Here is a 23151-nt window from a genome sequence, read left to right on the forward strand (position 1 = left end):
GAATTGTATAGATTTTGTATCTGTGCGAAAAAAAGGGAGTAGTTTCTTACCTATAACTCCATTTCTCCAGCGTTGGTATCTTTCATGGATTCAGATGCTCTGAATGTTTCCCAGCCTGGCAATGGGAAATATTCAGAGCATGCCTTTTATTCAAACTATTCAAATTAATAACCATGATAAAAAAAGAAAAAGTACCATTTATAAAGTTAAAGGACATTTGTACCGCGCACAATCACCACCGAAGTGGTCCCCCTGGCGGCTCTGAAAAAGGGGAGGGGGTGGGTTAGTGGGAATAAGCTGGAAGAGTGCAAGAGAGCAGTGATGTGCTGTTGGCAGCCTCAGCCCGGTGGGTCCGTTGGCTGGGCTTGGGGTGTTTTATGGTCCGTAGTCGTGTGCTGTTGTGCAAATCTATGTGTGGTTTGTTTTGTGGTTGCATTGTTGCGAAGTTTGCGCGGATTGCTGCGTTTTAGGCTTGTGGTTGTGTTTGGTTATAGTTTGAGAGGTGTATGCAGAGGGATGGAATAGTTGGTTGGTTAGTTAGTTAGTTGGCACTGCTGTCCTTGCAGTTGTGGGATTCCATCTAGGTGCGGTACATGCTAAAAGTCACATTTCTATCTAGATGCCGCGCAAGCTAAGGTTCAGAATTCCATACTAGTGTGGCACATGCTAACATTCACATTTCTATCTGGATTTGACGCAAGCTAGGTTCGTAATTCTAAGAGTGGCGCTTGCTAAGAATCACGTTTCTATCTAGTTGCGACGCCAGTTAAAGTTCAGAATTCCATACTAGTGTGGCACATGCCAACAGTCACATTTCTATCTAGATGCTACACAAGCTAGGTTCAGAATTCTAAGTGTGGTGCATACTAGGAATCACATATGCTAACAATCACATTTCTGAAATTCCATCTAAGTGTGGCATATGCTAACAATCACATTTCTATCTAGATGTGACGCAAACTAAATTCAGAATTCTAAGTGTGGCATATGCTTACAGTCACATTTCTATCTAGATGCGACGCAAGCTAGGTTCGGAATTCTAAGTGTGGTGCATGCTAGGAATCACATAGGCTAACAATCACATTTCTGAAATTCTGTCCAAGTGTGGCATATGCTAACAATCACATTCTGTCAGATTTGGCACAGACTAAACGAGAATTCCATCTAAGCATGAACCTAACTAAGGAGCAGTAGAGGGCTGTCCACAGGGAACACACCCAGGGAGTTACAAGTAGGGCACTTTGTTTCCAGTCTGACAATGTGCCTTCTAGTGGTGTGCTGTCCTCCAGAGATGGGCAAGGGTCTCCGCAAGATCAACCAGTGTTTGGATTGTGACTGCTTTGCATGTAATGTAGGCTCTTGCACAGGAGGTGTGCTTTTAGGAGTAGCCAGTGAAGCAACCTCAGGATGGAGGTGATGTGGTCGAATTTTCTTATACTAGTGAAGCAAGCAAGCTGGATGGCTTTGGGACTCCTGCAAGCAGTGTTGCCAAAACTAGGTAGGAAATGACTGGGGCTTAAACAACTGATACTTGTGGCAGGGATGAAAGGTTTGACACTGCAGAAGAGCACAAGCAGGTACCATGATGCATAGGACTTCTTGGCAATGTGTATTTTGAACGAGGCAAGTTGATGGAAAAGCAGAGGCTTTGCACAAATATTTGGTGTATATTCTAGCTTCATGGGCATGCTCGGTGGAGCGTCAAAATGTTAATTTCATATTTGTTTCAGAAAAGAAATGCATTTGAAAAATACTTGCTTAAACAAACCTGTAGAATGTAGGAGACATCAAACCAAGTCCTCCGAGGCCAGCTGTAACAACCTCCCCATCAGTAGGCAGGTCAATGTAGGGAAATTAGCACATTATCCCCCCCACCCATAGAACCCCTTAGACCCCCACACCACCCCCATGCCAAAATGGATTTGCCTCTAAACCGTTTTCCCGGTAAACACTAGAAGATTTGACATTAAACCAAGCTGCAAATTGACAGTGGTTACGAAACTGCAAAGGAAAAGCAACTCACCGACTACTAGAATCCTAGTCCAGTGTCTCCTTCCCATTTTACGAGTTCCTGGCATGCAGTGATGGACTGGAGCCTTATGCACAGCAGAGTTTGGGTGTCACTTTAAATGTGCATGCAGAGGTTGAGCAACCCAGACAGCCTTAACCAACACTCCTTCCTCTCAAGTCCATTCACCTGTCAGGTGGACCTAGAGGGTCATTTACATTTTTAGGGGGATGGATGCATAAGACTATGGACTAGGATTACAGTAGTCACTACAGCGAGTACCTTTTCCTTCGTTCCTCACTACTTGTGGGAAGTGCCAAGCACCAATCTACACAGGAGGTGGAATCTAAACTGAAGCAGAAATATTCCCAGGGAACCACTTGCCCACAACTAGGCATCTGCTCTGGCAGTGGTGTCAATGAAGTAGTGTTTCACCGAATGTAGAGGTAGAAGCTGGTATAGCAGGTTTGCAAATAGTCTTCCAGGGAACATGCCTCTAAAATGCATAGCCATGGCTTTGGATCTCGTCAGGTAGCCATGAAACCCTTTCAATGGAACCTTGCACTGCAGCCTATAGCACTATGCAGGAAACCATCCATCGAATAGTTGTCATGGCAACTTGGTAAACTGGGTATGGACAGCCCAGAGTTACAAAAAGCTGGTCCAAAAATCTAAACCTATTAAATTAGCTCCTGATCACTATAAAAGACCAACACCACCTGCAGAAGAAACCAGTGATGTGTTCAAAGAACTGCCTTTGCGGAAATGAGGGGTTTAGAGGCCCAAAAGCAACCACAACTCACTAATCCTCCAAAATGAAGTGCTGGCTGCCAAGAATGCAGTCTTCCAATAGACCCAACTAAGACCACCGAAGTCTGTCTCAAAGTGTGCGTGCCAAAGCTGTCCGAACCACATTTGGATTCCATGCGGAAGAGGCCTTGGGACAGGGGGGGGGGGGGTTATGTGGGGACATCTAGAGAAGGCATTTTATGAAAGGGGTAAACAGAGGTTGGATGTAAATCGTTCTCATTCGGTTTGAGAATGAGACTCCGAGGAGTTAAACAGATTTTTCACAGGTTTTGTTTGTTTCACATGCCATTAGCAGTAAGATCTGAAACAAAGTGACCCATTGGCTAGAACAGGCACTAGACATTTATCAGACATGGCCGTTAGGAACTATTGGAGGATTTTTGGAACCCACCCAAAGGGAAGAAGCATTCAAGCCAGCTGGTTGTTAAATGGACTTTAAAGTGTTCCCCATACACAACATTGCCATCCCATGAAGGATAATTGCAGCATTTCGGGTGGACACTGCAGCAAAGTGATCCACCTCAGGGGTTCCCTATACTAGGTTGAAGATCCAGCTGATCATGTCATGCAATTCCGAATCTTGGTTGGGCCAAGTCTGCTCAAGGAGTCCATCTAGGCAGAGTCTACTCTAGGAGATACCGTTTGTAGAATATTGCCGATCTCCAAATATAATTCCCAAAGATTAAACATCGGGGTCAACAATTTAACCTGCCCGACGCCCCTCTGTTTGCTGAAATACAAGTTACCACCTTATCTGCAAGAACCAAGAACCTGGGCTCCTTAACCAGCTGACCTGTCTGAAGGACAAGGAAGGCAGACTTCAGCTCAATGTGAATTTGCAAATGACCACTATGTAGACACCCAAGCCAGAGCAAAGCACGGCCTTCTTCCCAATGAGCTGGATGGGATTTGACTTGACTCTGCCTAGAACAGGGCTCCTGCAATGTTGACATTGAGCCACCAATTCCAAAGTCTATGAAACCACGAGGACAAGGTCTCATTGAGAGTCAAACAGGGACATTGTCTGAATAACATTACGATTTGCTCATTTGTGGGGAAAGACGTGTAGCACGCAGAGTCCCAGCTCAAGCCAAGGAACTATTAGGTGAAAATTGAGTTTTAGGGCATGGACAGGACTAAGCTGAATAAACAGTCCTGGAGGTATTGTAGGTAGAGGCCAGAGCAGGAGAAATCAATCAGGGCAGCCTAAAGATGAATCTCATGAAGATGCCGAAATGCACCCACTGCGGCCAAAAGCTTTGTAAATACTCTGTACAATCCTTCTACTGAGGCAGCCAAATCTATTCATGTAAATAAGTATCCTTCAGACCCACAGCCACAGTCCAATCAGCACCTAATTTGAAGCAAATCAGTTCCAGTGTTGACATTTTTTTCAGGGGCTGGGGATCATTTGAAAGAGGAAAGGCCCAACACCCTCAAAGTGCCAGCTGTGCTCTTTAAAAAGGGACATTGTAAAGTCGTGAGTAAAGAACTACCCACCCCCCTTTCCAAGCTCAATGGCTTGGATTACCCAGATGAAAAGCAATTTGGGCATCTCTTTGCGCAAACTCTGATTCCACCGGGGAGGGAAAGGAAAAGATGGAGAACAGAGCATGTGGGACCCTCTACCCACCATAAGGACAGTTGAGATGGGACACCAAGCATTCAGCTAGTAACTGACACTGCCTTCTACAGGAGAGCTGTGGATAGATACTCATTAAGAGGACTTTGGGGCTGGCTGTAGGGTCATTTCTGAATTTTTGGAACAGTAGGGGATTTATTCCGTCTGCTACAGCAGTCTGGAAACCCTTGTGACATTTCTCACAGAATAAACAGCCTCAGGGCCGAAGAGGAACCAGGTCTGGCAGTGGGGCTAAAGATTTAAGCAGTTTGGGATCTGGCTTGGAGTCAATTTGCAGGCTGAAAACAGCACCAAAACATTAGGATACGATCTTGGGACATCCTGCTGGAATTTGGTAGCCCTCAATGTTCGGTAAAATTTCACATACTGCTATGTTAACTCCATTTGTGGACCCACTACATCCCCCAAACGTTTTGCTTCAGCCTCCTGTCCTGACTTTTGGTAGTGGAGCACAGACTTCAGCTGCACCCCACTGGGCTTTCGTTCATCATTATGAGGAAACGGACATGTCTTTCAGACAGTACTGAGAAACTTTGTTGCTCTGCATCTTGTGACATTGTTGCCACTTTTGGCAACTGTATTACAATACCATGCAATGGGGTCCTTGTGTTCTCAGCCCTAAATATCCACCAAGGACTTTTTGGTAACTGCACAATGTGACTAGGAGTAGACTGGTGGCAGCAGAAGCTTTCTCTTTGAAGGCCTGCAAAGGCGCTTCAACCCCTTGGAGTGGTGGGAGCAATCACTCTGGACACCTCCTTGGTGCCCTGCAAACAAGCCTTCACAGAAGTGCCACTGGGCCATCCAGTGGACTGACCAGCTTGTACCTTGGCACCCGTGCTGGAGCGTTATTTCATCAAGTGTTTTCACAAGCTTTGGGGGAATCTTAGTACGCACTGCAAAGGATATCCTTGCCAAATTGTCCAGCTGCTTTAGGCCACGAGAAAGAATTGTGAATCAGAGCGCGAGACTTGGTTGCCTCTGCGTCCCCGACCAACAGCGTTGGTTGCTGCTGAGGACTTTCCTGCCTTTCGTGCTCCGAGACAAGCTGCATCAGTTCTTTCTTTGTCCTGCAATCGGGAAGAGATACAGCTCCAGTTGTAAAACCGAAGCCACACTTGCAGCGCGTGTGCAACTTGAAGCTAAACAAAGGGTGGGATTTTGTACTCCAGGTGACCCTCACCAGACCCGTCAAGTTAGTGAGCCAAGGGTAGTGAGTAATCATACCACATACCGGTGTCTCCTACCTCATCCAACCCCTTTTACGGACAAAGGATCCATTGTGGTCCTTGCCTTGGGTGGCCTCTGCTTCCTAAAGCTGTCCAAATGTTGGGAATAGCTTTGTAGCAGCAGATCCTCCCTCGATTTAGAACGAATGTCCATGCTCCAGAAATAATCCTCCAACTTTTCCTCTCCTTTGAATATTGTACTCTGTCGCTTAATGCACACCTGAGCACTTTTACGCACAAACCCAACATTGAGCACAAGGCTCCAATCTTTGTAGTGCTGGCCTTATAAGTTAGGGATATCCATCTCTGTAGCTTGCCAATGTGATTAAGTTTGGTCTGCTTTCTCTTACAGGTTTTGGTGGGAATCCACACTTTACCGCATTGACTGAAAAAAGTGACTGTTCATATATTTTACATAGTGTGTGTTTAAGTAGTGATATTACTGTGTTTGATTATTCACTTGTGTTTGTTCTGGGCCTCATAAATTGTGTATTTGCTATACTGTCTAAGGGTAATTGTCCTACTATGTGTGCTTATCCAAGACCTCACATCACCACTACTCCCGAGACTTTGCCTTGACTGCCCTCCAAGCTACCTTGAACTGTCCTGGCATATTCACAGAAGTGTTCTGTTTTACTAATAATGGTGCCCCCCCCCACTAAAATTATGTTCACCAGAGTAGAGTTTAGAAATCCATTCAAACACAAGCCTAGCCACCTCAAGAGGTACCTGTGGTGAAACCCCTAGATCACATATCCAGATGAAGATAAGCCTATCACCCTCTATTAAACCCTGTGCTATATGGCAGGCTTCTGAAATACCCTGCAGGACATTCCACAGGCAAAAGACAGTCAATACCCCAGTACAAGCAAACACTTGCTTAGCCATGGCCACTATCACTTTCACGTTAGTCTCAGATGGCGCACATAGTCCCAGTAAACCTTGCAGCCCGCTGCATCCACCCTGTTATGTTGCGTCTCCTTTTTCATATGTGTAAGGATGGGAGTTATGTTGTGTCTTCTTGCACGAGTATCAGGTCATGGTGAGAATGTTCCCAGAGTGTTGTGTTGTAATTAAGTGTAGGAATTCCAGCCCAGGCAGTTAGAACCATGTATTCTGGGTGGGAGCCAGAAGGCACAGCTCCTTCATATTCCTGTCCATAGAGGTCATCCTAAATAAAGGAACCTGCGTCACCCTAACTGATATCTCCAGAAGCTTGCTTTTTAAAAACACAAAATACACCATGGGGTGAAAAACCTCTGCTAAACAAGGTGGCTGCCACCACAGTGCTTAAGGGCCCCCTGGAGGATGATGCATCCAACACCTTAGGGAGGGCCAGATAACTTGAAACTACCTTTTTGGCCAACAGAGGCAGTGAAAACTGCTTCTGAAATTAAAGCAAATGTCGTTCACCACTATGTGAAGCATCCTCATCTAATTGCAACTATTTTTTGGCAATGTAATGATTGGTTCACACCAGCACCCACATTTGCACCTTTTAGTAAAAGCACATTATTGGGAATTGTACCATGCACTGCAGCCATTTTCATGGTCTTGAGACAAGGATGGGAAAAGCAGGGGAGGGGAAGGTTTGATCACATGAAAAGGCGAACTGTTGTGCTCGACTGTTGGTGCAGATAGTGTCATGAGGAACTGGCGTTTGTGCGGGTGAAATCTCAGTTTGAGGCATTTCCCCAAATGTCTGATGTGTGTTGTGGGTGGATTTTTGCAATTGTTTTGAAAAGGTAGCTTTTTAGCTAGGTTGAGATGGGAAGAAATATTCGTTTTAGCAGCGCTTTGTTTCGGTGAGTTTGAGATCACCGGTCAATTGATGCGTTTGAAGAATGAGGTGATCATTTGGCTTCACTGGCCAGTTCGTCAAGACTCGTTTTGTGGGCTTGTCGTATGGTGTCAGATTGGTTTCTGTAAGCTAGCTTTATAATGAGATGTTCCTTTCTGCTGCAGTTTTCGTGTTGTGCCTTAAAGGATGTTTGATCATGTTTATTTTGATGTGGCCTTCGAACGGTGGAAGAGGTCTGCTTATCATCCCTAACTGTTGTGTTTCTCATTGTGTTCATTTAACTTATTATATTACAGTGTGGCTTTTGTGGTGGCTGTACTCTTATGGTAGCTGCTTGTAGTCGGTTTCCTATCTTTGGTTTGTGGCTAGACATATCGCAGACTAATGAATTTCCTGGTTTAACAATTTCTGAAATGTCAGATGGTCTGGCGTTGTATGCAAGCAGTGCAGACGCGCTGCACATAACAATAAAGGTATTGCTTTTCTTTCCACGCGGCTGAGGTTGGTTTGGCTAAGAAAAAGTTACTATAGTGACTTCTGTACTCCTACTCCAAAGTCCCCTTTCCGCCAAACTTTTAGTTGTCAGCCCTCGAGGACAGGACCAACACATTTGAAATTGCACAAAATTAAGTTCCCTTTTTAAAAAACATGTTGCGCAGTAGGTGCAGGCTCTGCCCACCAGCAACACATGTGCATCCTTAGTTCGATATTGACAGGACTGGACGCTTGGCACAGCATGACATTTTTTGCTGAGCAACGGTGTCCCATAGCTATTTTTTTGGCAACTTCAAACTATTCCTTCGTTGCCCAGCAACACCAGCCTGTTAATGACAGGGATTAAAGGCTTTACAGCCTACGATTCATTTGTCAGGCATTTTGTCTTGACAGATGCACACATGTGCTAACTGGAGTGTCTACGCCTCCAAACACAGGTGGGTGGCCTACTCTAGTCACTCGCTTTCACCTAGGGCTCATTGTCAAAGACTAGCAGGGTGGAGAGCGGTATTGAGTGCTTCCCCTCCCAGGCACAAAAAGGAATTTGTCTCTTCGCAGTTGTCGTGATACCAGGTAAATCAGGCACTCTGCCCAAGTGGGAGGGATGCTAGTCCTGAAGCGGTTTCCCACTGCAGTACCAGAGTCCACTGATATCAACTTGGCTTTTACCAATGTTAGCACTGAGGTTCCTTCTGGGACCTTCACCAGAGCAGTCACTGAGGCCTTCCAAGCTCATACCAGTGCAAGCACCAAGGACCCCTCAAAGTCTAGCACTGGGTCATCGGGACCAGAGGATGCCTCCGCGTCAAAAAACTATCGGGCCCAAATGGCCGAGGGTAATCCACCTACTGGATGTAAGAAGCCAAATTAACCTGTGAAGCAATGTCACGTCCGTCCAAGGACGGGACTCAATTACAGGGCCAGAGGAGACTTCCCTTAAAATGGCTTCCAACAACCAAGACAGAGGTAAAGATTCCTCAAATCTTGTCAGCTGAGTAATTTTCAGAAGTCTCTTCACCGGAGTCTAGCAATTTGGTTTCCTCAAAACCCCTTCCTACAGTTAGCAGGGAGAATCTGATCAGGGTGGAATGGTCACATGTCAACATGTTGGACACACCATCTTCGTCCCACCTCCTCTAGTCAGACAGCCAATGGGGAATCTGAGATGAGACAGCTGCAGCGCCATCAACATCCTCAGAGGATAGATTCTTTGGAAAATGTCAGAATTATGCACACTGAACCGATAATTAAAAACCTTATAAAAAGGAAGTTATTCCTCAGCCGGTACCACCACCACAGGCACCTGCTGTTCCCCTAATGCCTATGGTCCCAACACCACAGTTCCGCACAGCGATACAGACGCCTAAGAACCATTGCCGTCTGCACCCATTCCAGAGGGGTATCGGGGTTCAGTGCCAACGTTACAAGAGCCACAGACCAGACCCCAACACCAATATGGCAAATTATAATATTGAAAGTGAGGAGGAAGACTCATGGTCAGCAAAAGCATTTCATAACAGGATGGTAGGGGTTCAGGACTTTTTAGGGTTCCCTGTGCCAGAGAGTTCCGATTCAGAGCCTAGAACCCTTTTGGATTTTTGTTGCCAAGTCAGACAGGTCCAGAATTGTCTACGGTAATAAGGTATGCGCAAACATCTATGTGGGACTATCCGACACTTTTGTCAGTCGCTAATCACCTACTGTGGGTGGAGTTTGCAGATTATCAGCATTATTCATCTCAAAAGAAGATGGCAGCTTTCAAAGCTAGGTTATCTGAAGTTACTCATTGCACAGGACCTTAGATAGTTGGCTGCTAATCACATTGATGTGGCCTTTAGAGCTATAGTTATTGAAGTCAGCCAAAGACTTGCAGCTTGGGTCGGAACCACCCGTTTCAATAGCGATCTCAGTGCCAAGAGACCAAGAAAATTCCACAAATACACAAGCGTAAGGAAAAAATGTCTTTTTGCTGCTTTCCGCTGACTTCTATGGGACGCCCTTTTTGACTTAGTTCAGACTCCTGTCCCGCCTTTTTGGAGGTCAGTAAAGTCTCCTGCTTTACTACCCCTAGTCATTTTGCTAATTTTTATGGGCAAACCGATTTGTCCACAACACTATCAGTACTGAGAGTGCCTTGTGAATTTCTTGTATTGTTACAATTCCACGCATCAATGAGGGGGAAGGATACTTTGTGTCCTCATAACTTTCTCTAGGTCTTTTTGGTTACTTTTTCAATGTGCATAGGGTGACCATGTGGCAACAGATCCTTTTCTACTGTGCTTTATACTTCTGCACTTTTGCATTTACCCCAAAGGGCTACTAAAAGTGGCTAGCACTCCTAAGATTGCTATGACACAAGGTTTTTGCTTCTTTTGCTGGATTATACTTTGGCCTTCCAAGGTTAGGAAATTCCATGTTTGAAATATGAAATGCCCTCCCCCATGGAAAGCTGCTGTGTTTGCATACAAAAGGGGGGCTTGTGTATGGAATGGATGGTGGTTCGGGGCGGGGGTTCTGGTGCCAGTACACATTCAGGCGCCTGAATGTCCTGCTGTGCAGATCTGGTGGCCAGTGGCTATCCATGGTTGGATAGCTACTTCCCATTTGAATCGTGCAGATCCTTACCATTGGTGGTCATGGGCAAGCTTCCAGTCCAGCTCTACAATAAAAGGATGGCTACTGTAGCAAAATCATGAAGAGCAGCCAGTTAACACCCTTTTGCAGCTGACCAGCACCAACGCCAGTGAAGCCAATCTCCTCTGTCATTTCTCAAGGCGACACTTGTCTGCTTCAACCCCTGGACCAGAGGGCACCACCAGTCTGGACACCTGTTCTACCCCTGTCCTATCTGATCCTTCTGACGTGTCCCTGGAACAACCAGTGGACTATTTCTCCTTGGCTACCTCACTGCATCAGTTGCTGTTCAGGGTGCATCTTTGGGACGTAGAGGACGTTCAATTTATACAAGACACCTACCTGCTACTGCATTTTCAGTCTGCAAGCAGTCTTCACAACTTAACGGTGTCATCAGACCACCTGTTTCTCAGAAGTCCTATTTCTTTGTTTGGGTGTTCAGCTGAAAGATGGCTGGAACCCATCCAAGCACTGCGACTGAGCAAAAATAAATCCTGCACAAAAGTGACCTCTGCACCTGCGACCCCTGGGCCTTCCCTAGACGAAAAACAGAAGTGTCCAATGGATTTTGGAACCTCGGCAATGGTGTCTGGAGAAATCTGAGCGAGGGGGCAAGACAATGCATTACTTACTGTAAAAGCATTTCTGATGGTTGTATCTGCTTAGATTCACATGCTGTGCATAGTCCGACATCCAGTGGTCACTGCGGAGTATTGCATTTTGTTTTTCGTAGTCGAAAAGGGGACGTCGACAAGGCGTGTCTAACACTATCCCTATAGTGACGTGCGGAGTACCCACAATCCCTCACGCGTCGAGGTCCCTCTGTATTTTTTCTGCCCTGAAGGAGCCTTCTAGATGTGAGATTACAGAAAAGAGATAAAAAGATGTCCATGTTCCTTCCATCCGAGCGGGGAGGAAGGGTGGGCGCATGTGAATCTAAGCAGATACAACCATCAGAAATGCTTTTATGATAAGTAATGCATTGTCTTCCGATGTTTGTTAATCTGCTTAGAATTGCATGCTGTGCATAGACTAGCGAGCAGTACCCGGAGTTGGAGGTGGGTTGTGAGAAGGAACAGTAGAGAAAATACTGCCTGTCCCACCTGGAAATCAGATCTAGAATGGGCATCTTGACAGTTTTTTGTAAAGGTGTGTACAGAACTCCAGGTTGCCGCTTTGCAAATGACTCAAGGGGCAACATTTGCAATGAATCCTATGGATGCCCAAGTGCCTCGAGTAGAGCGTGCTCTTGGCTTGAAGGGTAGTTCTCCCTTAGCAAGAGTGTAACAGACTGATGCATTGAACAATCCATCTAGATATAGTGGACTTTGAGACTGCATCTCCTTTTCTTCCTGCTGCCACCGAGACAAAGAACTGATTAGTCTTTCTCAGTGGTCTAGTTCTTTCCATATAAAACATGACAGCTCTGCGCACATCAAGTGTATGCAGGCTTTTTTCTCCCAAATTTGAAGGGTTTTGAAAGAACGTTGGTAGTTCTATTGACTGGTTGACATGGAATTTCGAGATGAATTTCGTTGAAAACCTCGGGTGTGTACGTAGAACCACCTTATCTTTGTGAACCGTTACAAAGGGGTCTAGAACAGAAAGCCTGTAGTTCACTTACTCTCCTAATGGAGGTGATAGCTATTAGGAAGGCAGTCTTAAGAGTGAGGTCCTTAAGAGTTGCCTTGTGCATGGGTTCAAAGGGTGAGCCCATGAGCCTGGTAAGTACCACATTTAGGTCCCAGCCGGGAGCTGGGTTTGCTATCGGAGGGTGTATTCTCTTTACCCCCTCCATAAAGGCTTTAATAACTGGGACTTTCCACCATGGCACTTTAAGTTGGGAAGTGGTGTATGCAGAAAGTGCCGCTAGGTGGACTTTAATAGAATTGAATACTAGACCGGAGTCCAGTAAATGGGTCAGGTACAGAGCAATTTGTGTGGGAGAGCAGTCAACAGGGTTGATGTTTCTTCCTCTACACCAGATGACAAATCTCTACCATTTGCTAGAATAACAGTGACAAGTGTTAGGCTTTCTAGCCTCCCTGAGGATGTCCATGCATCTCTGCGGGAGTTGTAAATGTCCAAATTCTATGATCTCAGGAGCCAGGCTGCTAAATTCATGGTCTGAGGGCATGGATGCAGTGTCCTGCCCTTGTCCTGTGACAGCATGTTTTATGGGCAGGGAAGTTTCACTGGAGGAGATCGAGACATCTCCATCAGGTGTGCGTACCATGGCTGTCGGGCCCACATAGGGGCCACTAGTATCATGTTAACTTGTTCCTGGTGCATCTTGTGCACAATCTTGAGAAGGGGAGTCGGGGGGGGGGGGGGGGGAGGGGGGAAAGCGTAAACAAATTTCCCTGACCATGGAATCGATAGACTGTTCCCCTTGGATTGGTTCTGGGGGTACCTGGAGGCGTAATCTTGGCATTGTGAGTTATCCAGAGTTGCGAACAGGTCTATTTCTGGGAATCGCCATTGTGTGAAAACATCGAAGACGATGTCTTCGTGTAAACGCCATTTGTACTCTGCGGGCAGAGGGAAGTCTCTGCTGAGTTGGTCTGCTAGCAGATTGAGTTCCGCTGGTACATGTTGCGACAGTAGGAACATATGTCTGAGAGCCCACTTCCAGATGTTCTGGGATAGCTTGGACAGTCCGAGTGCGAGTGCCCCCTTGTTTGTTGAGGTAGTACATGGCTGTGGTGCTGTCCGTGAGGACCATCACTGTTTTCCCTTGTAGGTGTGCCTGGAAGGCTTTTAGTGCCTTGAACACAGCCAGTAGCTCCAGTAAGTTTATGTGCTTGGATGCTATGCTCGGAGTCCAAACTCTGAGCAGTCTGATGGGATAGGTGAGCCCCCCATCCTGTGAGGGAGTCGTTTGTGGTTAGAGTGGCTTTGACTGCGGGGGTGGCAAATGGTTTCCCCTATTACCTGGTTTTCCTTCGACCACATCCGTAGCGAGAGAACCAAGGCCTGCGAGACCACCACTAGATCGTCCCATTGTCCGCTGTTTGACACCACTGGCTGTTGAGCCACTCTTGCATTGGGCGCAGGCGCGCTTGGGGTACCAAATACATGACGCCATCATTCCTAGCAAGCGCATTGCTTTGCGTACCGTCACCTCTCGACCTGCCACATATTGAGGGATCTGAAACAGCATGTTTTGGACCCTCTCGTTGGAGGGGAAGACTAGGCCGTCCTTTGTTCGAATTAGAGCCCCTAGGAATTGTTTGACTTGGCTGGGGTCTAGGCTGGACTTCTCGTTGATGGAGAAGCCCAGTTGGACAAAAGGTCTACAGTCTTTTGGGTATTTGAGAAGCATGTTTCGTAACAATCCCACGTTATGAGCCAATCGTCGAGGTAAGGGTATACTGGGATGGACAACCTGCGCAGGTGGGCCGCTGCCACTGCCAGTACTTTCGCGAATACCCTCGGTGCTGATGCTATCCCGAAGGGTAGCACTCTGAACTGGTAGTGTTTGCGCTCTATCATGAACCTGAGGTATTTTCTGTGCGCTCGCAACATTAAAATATGAAAGTATGCATCTTTCATGTCGTGTTGTCATGTAAACTCCTTGTGATAGCAGGGGGATCACTTCCTGTAAAATCACCATACCAAACTTTTGAGGTTTGACAAATTTGTTCGCTGGGCGCAGATCTAATACAGGGCGCATAGTTAAGTCCTTTTTGGGTACAAGGAAGTACACTGAATAAATACCTTCCGTTACCCGAGATAGAGGCACGGCCTCTATAGCTCCTTTTTCCACTAGCTGGTCCACTTCTTGCAGCAGGATGGCGAGGTGTTCTGGTGTCATGCGTTGGGGAACTGTTGAATTCTATACAGTGGCCATGGTTGATAGTACTCAGCGCGAGCGCTCCTTAGAGAGGTCTACGACTTCCGAAACGGATGTCAGGTTATCACATTCCTCGTCACTTTTGGCGGCGGCGGGTGAGGAATCAGACATGGACAGGGCGTAGGCCGCCCACCTTTTCACCCTACGGTCCTTTAAAGTCTTAGGCTTAAGAAGCTGACAAGCCGCACAGCTGTCTTCCTTATGGTTGAGGGGCAAGCAACGGTTACACCGTTTATTCTAGTCTTTCCAGGTGAACTTGCCCTTGCAACGCGGGCAAAACCTAAAGGGTGTTTTCTCCATAGCCGAGGAAATATTTCACTGTGATAACCCCGAGGGAAAGGGAAGGGAAAGGCATTCTCAGAGAGAAACAAGAAATGTCCCACAACCCCACTCTCCCTACTGTCTTTTGGCCGGCGAGGACAGGCCACGTGTTCAGCAGCGCTGAAGGATCTCCTCCGTCTCGTCCCCGCCGTCGAAGTTCTTACTAGGCAGAGAAACAGCTTTGCAGCTACATCGAGGGAGGGATCTATGTATTATAGTTATTAGTAAGTAACGACCAAAGGTTGAGTAAATGAATTTGCAATGTCTCTCGAGGAGCTCTGCGTAAAGGCGACCAATATCTGGGGGGGAAAAAACAATCCGAGGGACCTCGACGCGTGAGGGATTGTGGGTACACTGCGCGTCACTATAGGGATAGTGTTACAGACACGCCTTGTCGCCGTCCTTTGACTACGAAAAACAAAATGCAATACTCCGCAGTGACCACTGGATGTCGGACTATGCACAGCATGTGATTCTAAGCAGATTAACAAACATCAGAAATTAACATACCTGTTCCTCCCCATCCAGTTCTTCACAGGAGCACATGGATGTAAAGTCCTGTCCTAAACTACTCTTTCCCGACTTTGGAAAGTGGAGGCCTTGTCAAGGATCCCTTCCCCAGGCCTATCCTAGTGACTAGGCTAGAGTTAATTACTTAAATGAACTTTACTCCTTGATCATGGCATCGTCCACATCTCAGAATTAACTTACCTATCAAGTAGAACTTTGGAACCAATGACTTCACGGCACCAGGGCCAAAACCATCTTGGGTTTGGACTTTAGTAGACACTTGGAATAACCACAAAATAGCTAGTCTATCTGAAATCTCGACACATGTAAATACCTGTGTTGCACTGGTTATTGAAGTGCATGCAGTCTTTCGTCTCCGAAGGGTGAATGGATATAACTTGTAATAAGTGACAATATTTTAGAGTTTTGCTTGCTTAGTGTATATACAAAAGGCCTAATAAATCATTGCAAATATTAAGTTTACTAACCGTAGTGACTAGAGGACTTTGTCCATAGTCCCCTTCCCTCCATCCTTGTGGGCGTAGCCCAACACTGGGATGGTACTAGAAACTTTGGCAGTGAAGAATTGAGCTAACCTTTACTATTGCGTGCGGGGGCGCAGTCTTGGGAATACCACGTCGATGCCAAAAACTGCAGCACCACACCCGAGTCCCCTTTGAACACAGACGCTTCGATAACTGGCTACGCTTATTACCTGTTAGTCATTAGCAGGGGAAGGCAGGTGACCGTATGGAGGAAAGAAACTATGGACTACAAGTACTCCAGTCAATACGGTGAGTAACTTTAATTACTCAGAAATCCCGTCCCCTTTCTTCCATCTTTGTGGGTGATTGCAACGAACAAGAACAGAGGGTGGAGCTGTGATAACCTACCTCATATAGAGGAAGAAGCAAATAAGTTCTTCAGAACCATCTGAAAGCTCTGCATCGTCCCTGGAGCTGGTGTACAGTGATTAGAGCCTACAGAAGGCCTAGTGAGTGGCCCATGAGGCATGTCTGAAACGCGACGGCCGTGTCTGACCTCATGGGCATGAATCCTCCTCATGAACAGGTCTGCCCATGGCAATGTACGCCTCTGAAATGGCCTAGACCATCCAACGGGCAATGGCAGTCTGAAATCTGGGGGAGGAGCACCCAAGGGTAACAATGCCTCGGACTTCCTGAAGGAAGTCATCCTAGAGAGACAACTAGAGGACCCTCTTGAGGTCCAAGGAACGCAGGACCCTCTCTGCCTCAGACTGTGGGTTTGGGAAGAACACTGGCAGGCCGATCTCTTGATGCAGATGAAAAGGAGACCACCTTGGGCATGAAATTTGGGTGAGTGTGCAAGATGACCTTGTCGTGAAACGTGGTGAAGAGTTTGCACAAGGACCCCTGCAGCATACTAACCCTGCGTGCAGAGGCGAGAGCCAACAGTAAAACGGTCTTTAGCGTCACCAAGCAGATATCCAGACGCAATCGTCTCAAAAAAGCTTGGGCTGCAAAGCTGCAGGAACCACATCGAGATCTCAGATTAGGTGCAGGAAATGCACTGGCAGAGAAGGTCCAGGCACTCCCCTTAAGGTCGACCCTGACCACCAGGTTGGCCACAGCAAACCTGCTTGGGGGAATTCTTCTAAGCCCAAATGGCTGTCAAATAAGTGCAGCACCTGAACGCCAGAATAAGCCAGGTGTGCTCAAAAAGCCAGTTTGTCATCCAGAGCACAGGCGACAGGATCCAGACCCTTGTCACAAGCCCAATGACAGAACGTAGTCCATTTACTCTTATACTGGGACCGAGTCAAGGGCCTCCTGGCCAGCTGAATCGTCTCCCACCAGACATCCAAGAATTGACCATATTGAAGCCTCAGCTGATCAGGAACGGGAAGCTGGAGCGAGGGGATGCAAACAAATCCAGGTCCACAAACCAACGCTGGAACAGGAGGCCAACAGGGTGTCGGTGAGCAACTCCCACTCAGGTGTTGAACCACAAGCAGCTTAGCTGGTCTACTTACGAATTGCTGTCCCCTGGGAGGTGAACTGATGAAATCCAAACACCCTCCGTCAGGGCCCATTCACCATGAATCACGTGGCCCTCCAGAGTAGCCCCCAACCTGAAAGAGGAGTCTGTTGTCACCACCAGGGAAGGCTCCAGTCGGGTGATTGGGTTCCCACTGAACCACTGCCATCCATCATCGAAAATCTGTCAGTAGGAGCAGTGGTATGGGATCCTGTCAGACAGTCTCCCGATCCCAACTGACCACCAGGTGGAGCTGGAGGCACCTCATCTTGAGGCAGGTTTGCTGTACAGTGAGCAGGCAGGAGGCCATTAGACCCAGAATGTGCTGGAACCACCGTGCTTAGGTGGTCGAGCTTGGCAGAAAGTGCCCTAGTGTCTTGCCAAAGGACAGAAGCCTCTCGGTGTAAGCAACACCCGCTGAATGGTAGTGTTCCAAAGCATCCATGGTATGACCAGTTCCTGAGATGGGCAAAACTGACTTGTTGAGGGAGACCCCAGCCGATGAAGAATATCTGCCAATCTTTGGCAGGAGTGCACCACCCCTTCGGATGACCCCACCCTCAGCCATTCGCCCAAATATGTATGCAGATGAAGGACCTCCAAGCGGAGAAGACCCGCCACTGCATTCATCAACTTCCTGATATCACAAAGTGCCGAGTTCAGGCCAAAGGGCAACACCGTGTACTGAAAGAGGTATGAAAATCAAGAACCGCAGAAACAGCCGATGCAGTTGGTAGATGGTACATCCAGGTATACATCCAGTCACCTGCACACAGACTCTGCTATGTGCGCGGGAGTAATCATCTTGAAGCATTCCAGTGGTTAAGAGATTTGAAATGATGGGTCAATGACAACCCTCAGGCAAGCCTGGTTGTTCTTTGGTACCACAAAAATCCTAGAATAGAGGCACTGTCTAAAAGAGGAACCTGTTCTATAGCCTGCATCTCCAAGAGCGAAAGCGCCTTCTGTAAAAGAGCCAGGGAGCCAATCTGACAAAGAGGAGAGGATGGTAGAGGCAAAGGAAGACTGAAACCTGTGGAGAATACAGACACAAACCACATGTTGCTGAAAAGACTGTCAACTAGTCATCGATTGACTAACAAAATGACCACAGCCTCCAAGGGCAGATCCAGGATCGGCTCCTGCACGACAGATTAACTTTGTGGCATGCAGCCACTCCGTCCCCATCTCGACACCAAGGCATAGCCCTCTGTGTGATGTGTCCGAAGACTCCATGAGGTCCTGCGCAATGGCCCAGGCATCTGTCAGACCAGACTTGTTTGTCCAAAGGGAGTTCGGCAGACATTCTGTGAGTACCCGCTAAAGCCTCTGGTTAGGTGCAACACAGGGCGTCTGTGTTGACTTACCACAGATGCAGTCCCGAGATGGAAAAAAACAGTGCTTTCCCCACAGACTCACACTTTGCTCTCCTTGGAAGGACAACTGGAAGTGGCTCCCGTGGAGAAAGACGAAGGTTTAGAATACAAGGAGGCTGCAGACACAGCTGAAGAATGAGGCTGCGGGTAGTATGCCAGGAGGATTGGCTCTCCCGTCCGTCAGCCTGAACCTGGTGTCCAACTTCTTATTCATCTGGGCGTTAGCCCTGGGCTTCACCCAGACCCAAACTCCTTCTGGAGAGGGATGCCAGACTGGATTGTGATGCACTTACCCAAGACCTCTGCTAGCAATCCAATCTAAGAGGGGCATCTGGACCCCCCCCCCCCCAGAACTGCCAGGCCCTGAAGGCAGTCAAAGGTCTTAACAGATGCAGAGGGTTCATCATTGATCACCGTTGCCCAGGTCATCGCTGCCCCTCCCAACCCCCGAAGACCGCTCCAACAGCTGTTGAGGGGGAGGGGTCTGGTACAGGAGGAGGCAGCAGGGTCTGAACAACCGGTAGGGCCTGGACCGGGGGAGGGACTGGCACTGGTCGCGCTAGAGGATTGGCCGTACCACCAAGAGGGGGGGGCTGGGTTGACCTAGACAATATCCTTCTGTAGCCCCTTCATCTGAGGGCAATTTATGAGTAAATGCTCCAAGAAGCGGTCCTTGCACACCACTGGGTCCCTAAGGGACCTAGCCCTCCAAGGTGCCTTGGCCTTCACTCCTGGTCAAAGCACCTAGGCGCCTGGGGCGTGTCGTAAGGCTGTGAAGGGTAGGTGTATCCCTGAAGAGACAAAGACTACAGTACAATCGGCTGCCGCTTCGAGAGAAGGGGGGCTGAGATCACCTTGGAAAAGGCCACTCGATGGGCGAAAGCATGGGCAGGCCCAGCGTTGGACTCAAGATGGCCGCCGGCCTGGCACGCTCTGACATTTTGAAGCCTTGCGCCACACCCTGGGCTGGAGGGTGCCAAGTCCGTGAGCCACGAGAGGCCTCTGACACAGCACAAGTCTTGCACCCGAAGCAGAGATCACTCTGGTAGGTGCTCAGACCTCAGCCAGCCACTAGTCTTTACACCCCAATTCACGACCTTGGAGCGAGCTCCAGTAGGCTGGAGGACCTCGGCACCAGTGCCGGTAGCCATGCTGGATCATGCAGAGAACAGACTCCTGGAGGTGGCACTGTGATCCCTTGAGGTGCCGCACTGTGATCCCTTACCCCCCCCCCGGGGTTGAAGAGGACGAACTGGATCGCTGGTGCAAGGACAGCCCAGTAGGGTATGAGCCCCTCAGCTTGGGAGCCGGTAGCCTGAACGGCCTCAGGTCTGTCCCCAGAGCGCCTGCAAGAGCCCCCCCCCCCCCCACTCTGAAGCTTCGGAGCCGATAGCCTAAGAGGCCTCAGGCATGCCAGAACCTGGAACCATGATCCGTGGGAACCCCGGGAAGGAGTCACTGAGCTGTGCTGGACAGAGGGCCTACCTTGTCTTGACGAGAGGTCCTGGAGACTAAGTCCTGACAGTGGGGCTTAAGTGTGGTAGATCTCCCTCCACCGCAACAACTGATTCTCCAATGCCCTGTGACCAAGAACGCTGCAAGCCAAATATGCACCCCAGTGGTAGTTGGGCCCCAAACAAAGAGTGCATGGGAGTCCATGGCTGGGAACGAGCAGTTGCATGAGGCACATCTTGCGAGTCCTCCTGCGGTCGACATGCACCGAGGGAGGCGAGGCACCGAAGGAAGGTAAATAAAATTGAAAGAAAAACAAGAAGCAAGCGGAAAGGTAAAGTCTCTGCGCTGACTGTCAGGTCTGATACCGTTCGTTAAGATAAAAGGGATCGAGGCGGGGCGCCTGTGTGCGGGACATTTCTTGTGCACTACACTAAATTGAAAGGGGAAGCTCAGTATCACTGCGAAAGGTTCTGGTATCATCCCCATGTTGGAGGGGCGTCCATAGGGATGGAGGACAGGGGACGGGACATACGAGTGTACTTGCCCGTCTCCCTCGAAATATTGGTCTTGTTCTGTGTGGACTCCGCCTTCTTGAGACCAAGCCATGCTTCTCTGTTAAATCCTGTGTCTCCCTGTTAAAAATAAGTTGACCTCCCAAAATCCACTCCCAGGGTGCATTTTGGAAAGCAATCTAAAATATAAGCCACCAAAACAAACCAAAGATGACTCAGAGACCAAGGCAAACAAAGTTGGACAAGAGCAGATGGAAAGAACATTGAAAAGCAGTTAACGCAAATAACCAAGTAAACAATTAAGTTCCATACTCTAGACGAGTACCACGTTTGAATTGAGACAGGATTTTGCATGAAACGGTTTGCCCCAATGTGAAAATATTACTAAGGCAGAGACACCAGATGTGAGGTAGTATTATGTAAACAAACTCTTGCTCATCCCCTCTTTTCTTTGTGGGGGGTCACAGGAGATTAACATGCATGAAAGGGCACGTTTAAAACTCTATCACCGGTGCATTAGAAGGGGTGAAAGCACACCATTCATGTGCAACACCCACCAAGAAAGAAAAAACATGACTCCAAATGAACATGCCGGCACTGAAGTCAGTTTGAGCAACGCTGAAGGTCTTGCTCCAAGACCTGGATGAGATACAGGAAAAGAACAGTAGCAGGCATTTTGTCAACAAAAGGCTAGGGGCTGGAATACCAAGAACAGAAAGTAATATAAACTTTATTAAAAACGAAGCTGAAGTGATCAAATGAGCCAGGATTAATGTAAAATAGAATTGCCTTTATTTAAATACAGGATTTTAAATGACATTTTAAACTGGGTATGTACTTGAGCTACATAAGCGTGCGCTCATTCTATAAATCATTAACAAAATGTACTTCACCTAATCATTCATTATGGCTCTACATTTGAAGCGTTTCATAAAGTCAACAACCCACTTCTGTTTTTTTTTATACCTGAACACCAGAACCAGAGGTAAACAGACAGAAGCCAACAATATATATTCGCTTGTTTTCTAGCACTGACATTATTTAGGTCTAAAGATTAACCAAAATTGCTTCAGATTTCACAAATGAGACCGTTTAGGATAGGGCACATGAAAGGTTGAGTATATAGAATATCAGAAAATAATGGTGAAAGACGAGTGTTCTCATAGGTCAGATAAAGCAAAATAACCACTCCAAGTAAGCGAAGTATGTCCATCTGTAAAGTACTTTTGAAAGTTATTATTTAATGAAATGGACATTGGCTCCCACCACATTTTTTCACAATGTCCTCCATTGTAATTTGTTTTCTAGCTTTCAATGCAAGTTTAACACTGCAGCTTTTCACCCTTATGCGGTCCACAGTCTTTATTTCCGATCGATGCTGTATCTAAAAATGTTCTGCTTTACGGCCATATTGACCCATTTCTATAACACCTCTACCCTACCTGCTTCAGGCACCCCCGCCCAGCTCACCCCCAGGTTAACACAACCAAGTGCCTCCCATAGTCTCCTTAAAGGATGCTTTTCGAGAGCTAGAAACCACCACTGGTTCATCTTCATCCCACATTCCTTCTGAAAGACGACAGATCATAAACGAATCAAAAATGTCAGACTGGTATACACATGGAAAATGGAAAGCAGAGATAAACCTATTTCTTTGGACAAATAGCATAATATTGCTGCCTACTTGTTAGTCGGATAAAAAACAAGCTTGGACAGATTAGCTTACATTAGGAGAATTGGGTCACAACCTGAGAAATTATGCAGCTCAAATCTTTGCAGAACAAGACATGTTGATTACAAGACTAAAAGTTAAAAGCAAAAAGAGCCACCCAGAAACCAGACATCCACCTATTCAAGTGTTATCTGTAGAACACATTTTTTACTTGTGCTAGTGAATGTTAACCTCACTCAGATTTTGCACGTGCCTTTTCATCTTTACACAAAACCATGGTTAACAGATTCAAAATTGCAATTACAGAAAACATTTGAAGTTTCAAACTTTCATGTACAGCAATTACAGTCAGTATCAACTTTACACATTAGAACAGAAACAATCGGGTTACAAATATTTCGATTAAGCAGTTTTTCTGAATATCACTCCATCTGGCCCACTCAAGTCCCCTGAAATAGTGAAAATCCACTTTGAATGGCAGCAAACTTTGGATTATGTTCTCCCATATACAAGCATCAACCATAATAGTTACACATTTGCTTTCAAATACAACTACACCCCCAATGTTAAATAAAACCTCAAAAGGTCTAAACAAGAACATCAAAACGTCACTTATTGTAGATTTACGTTTAACTGGGAAGCAATTTTCAATGCAGAAAGGCACCAGGAGCATGTAAGTACTAACATTCTACTAAACCGTTGCCTTCAAGTAGGCAGATGGCACTACATAAAAACATTCAAAAGACCTCTTCTGATGCATGGAGTAAAGGTACACACAAGATTAAAAAGGCAAGATCTAGGTCATAATGTA

At 47.1% G+C, this 23151-nt stretch overlaps 1 protein-coding gene across 10 annotated transcripts in view; it reads right to left on the minus strand.

The window, feature by feature from the left end:
- Positions 1-23151, minus strand: part of CAPRIN1 (cell cycle associated protein 1) — a 1156748-nt gene that overhangs the window by 681029 nt on the left and 452568 nt on the right. The window lies entirely within an intron of this gene.

This window comes from Ambystoma mexicanum, chromosome 11 (genome assembly GCF_040938575.1).
Source record: "Ambystoma mexicanum isolate Mex_15411 chromosome 11, UKY_AmexF1_1, whole genome shotgun sequence".
In the NCBI taxonomy this organism is placed as follows: Eukaryota; Metazoa; Chordata; class Amphibia; order Caudata; family Ambystomatidae; genus Ambystoma; species Ambystoma mexicanum.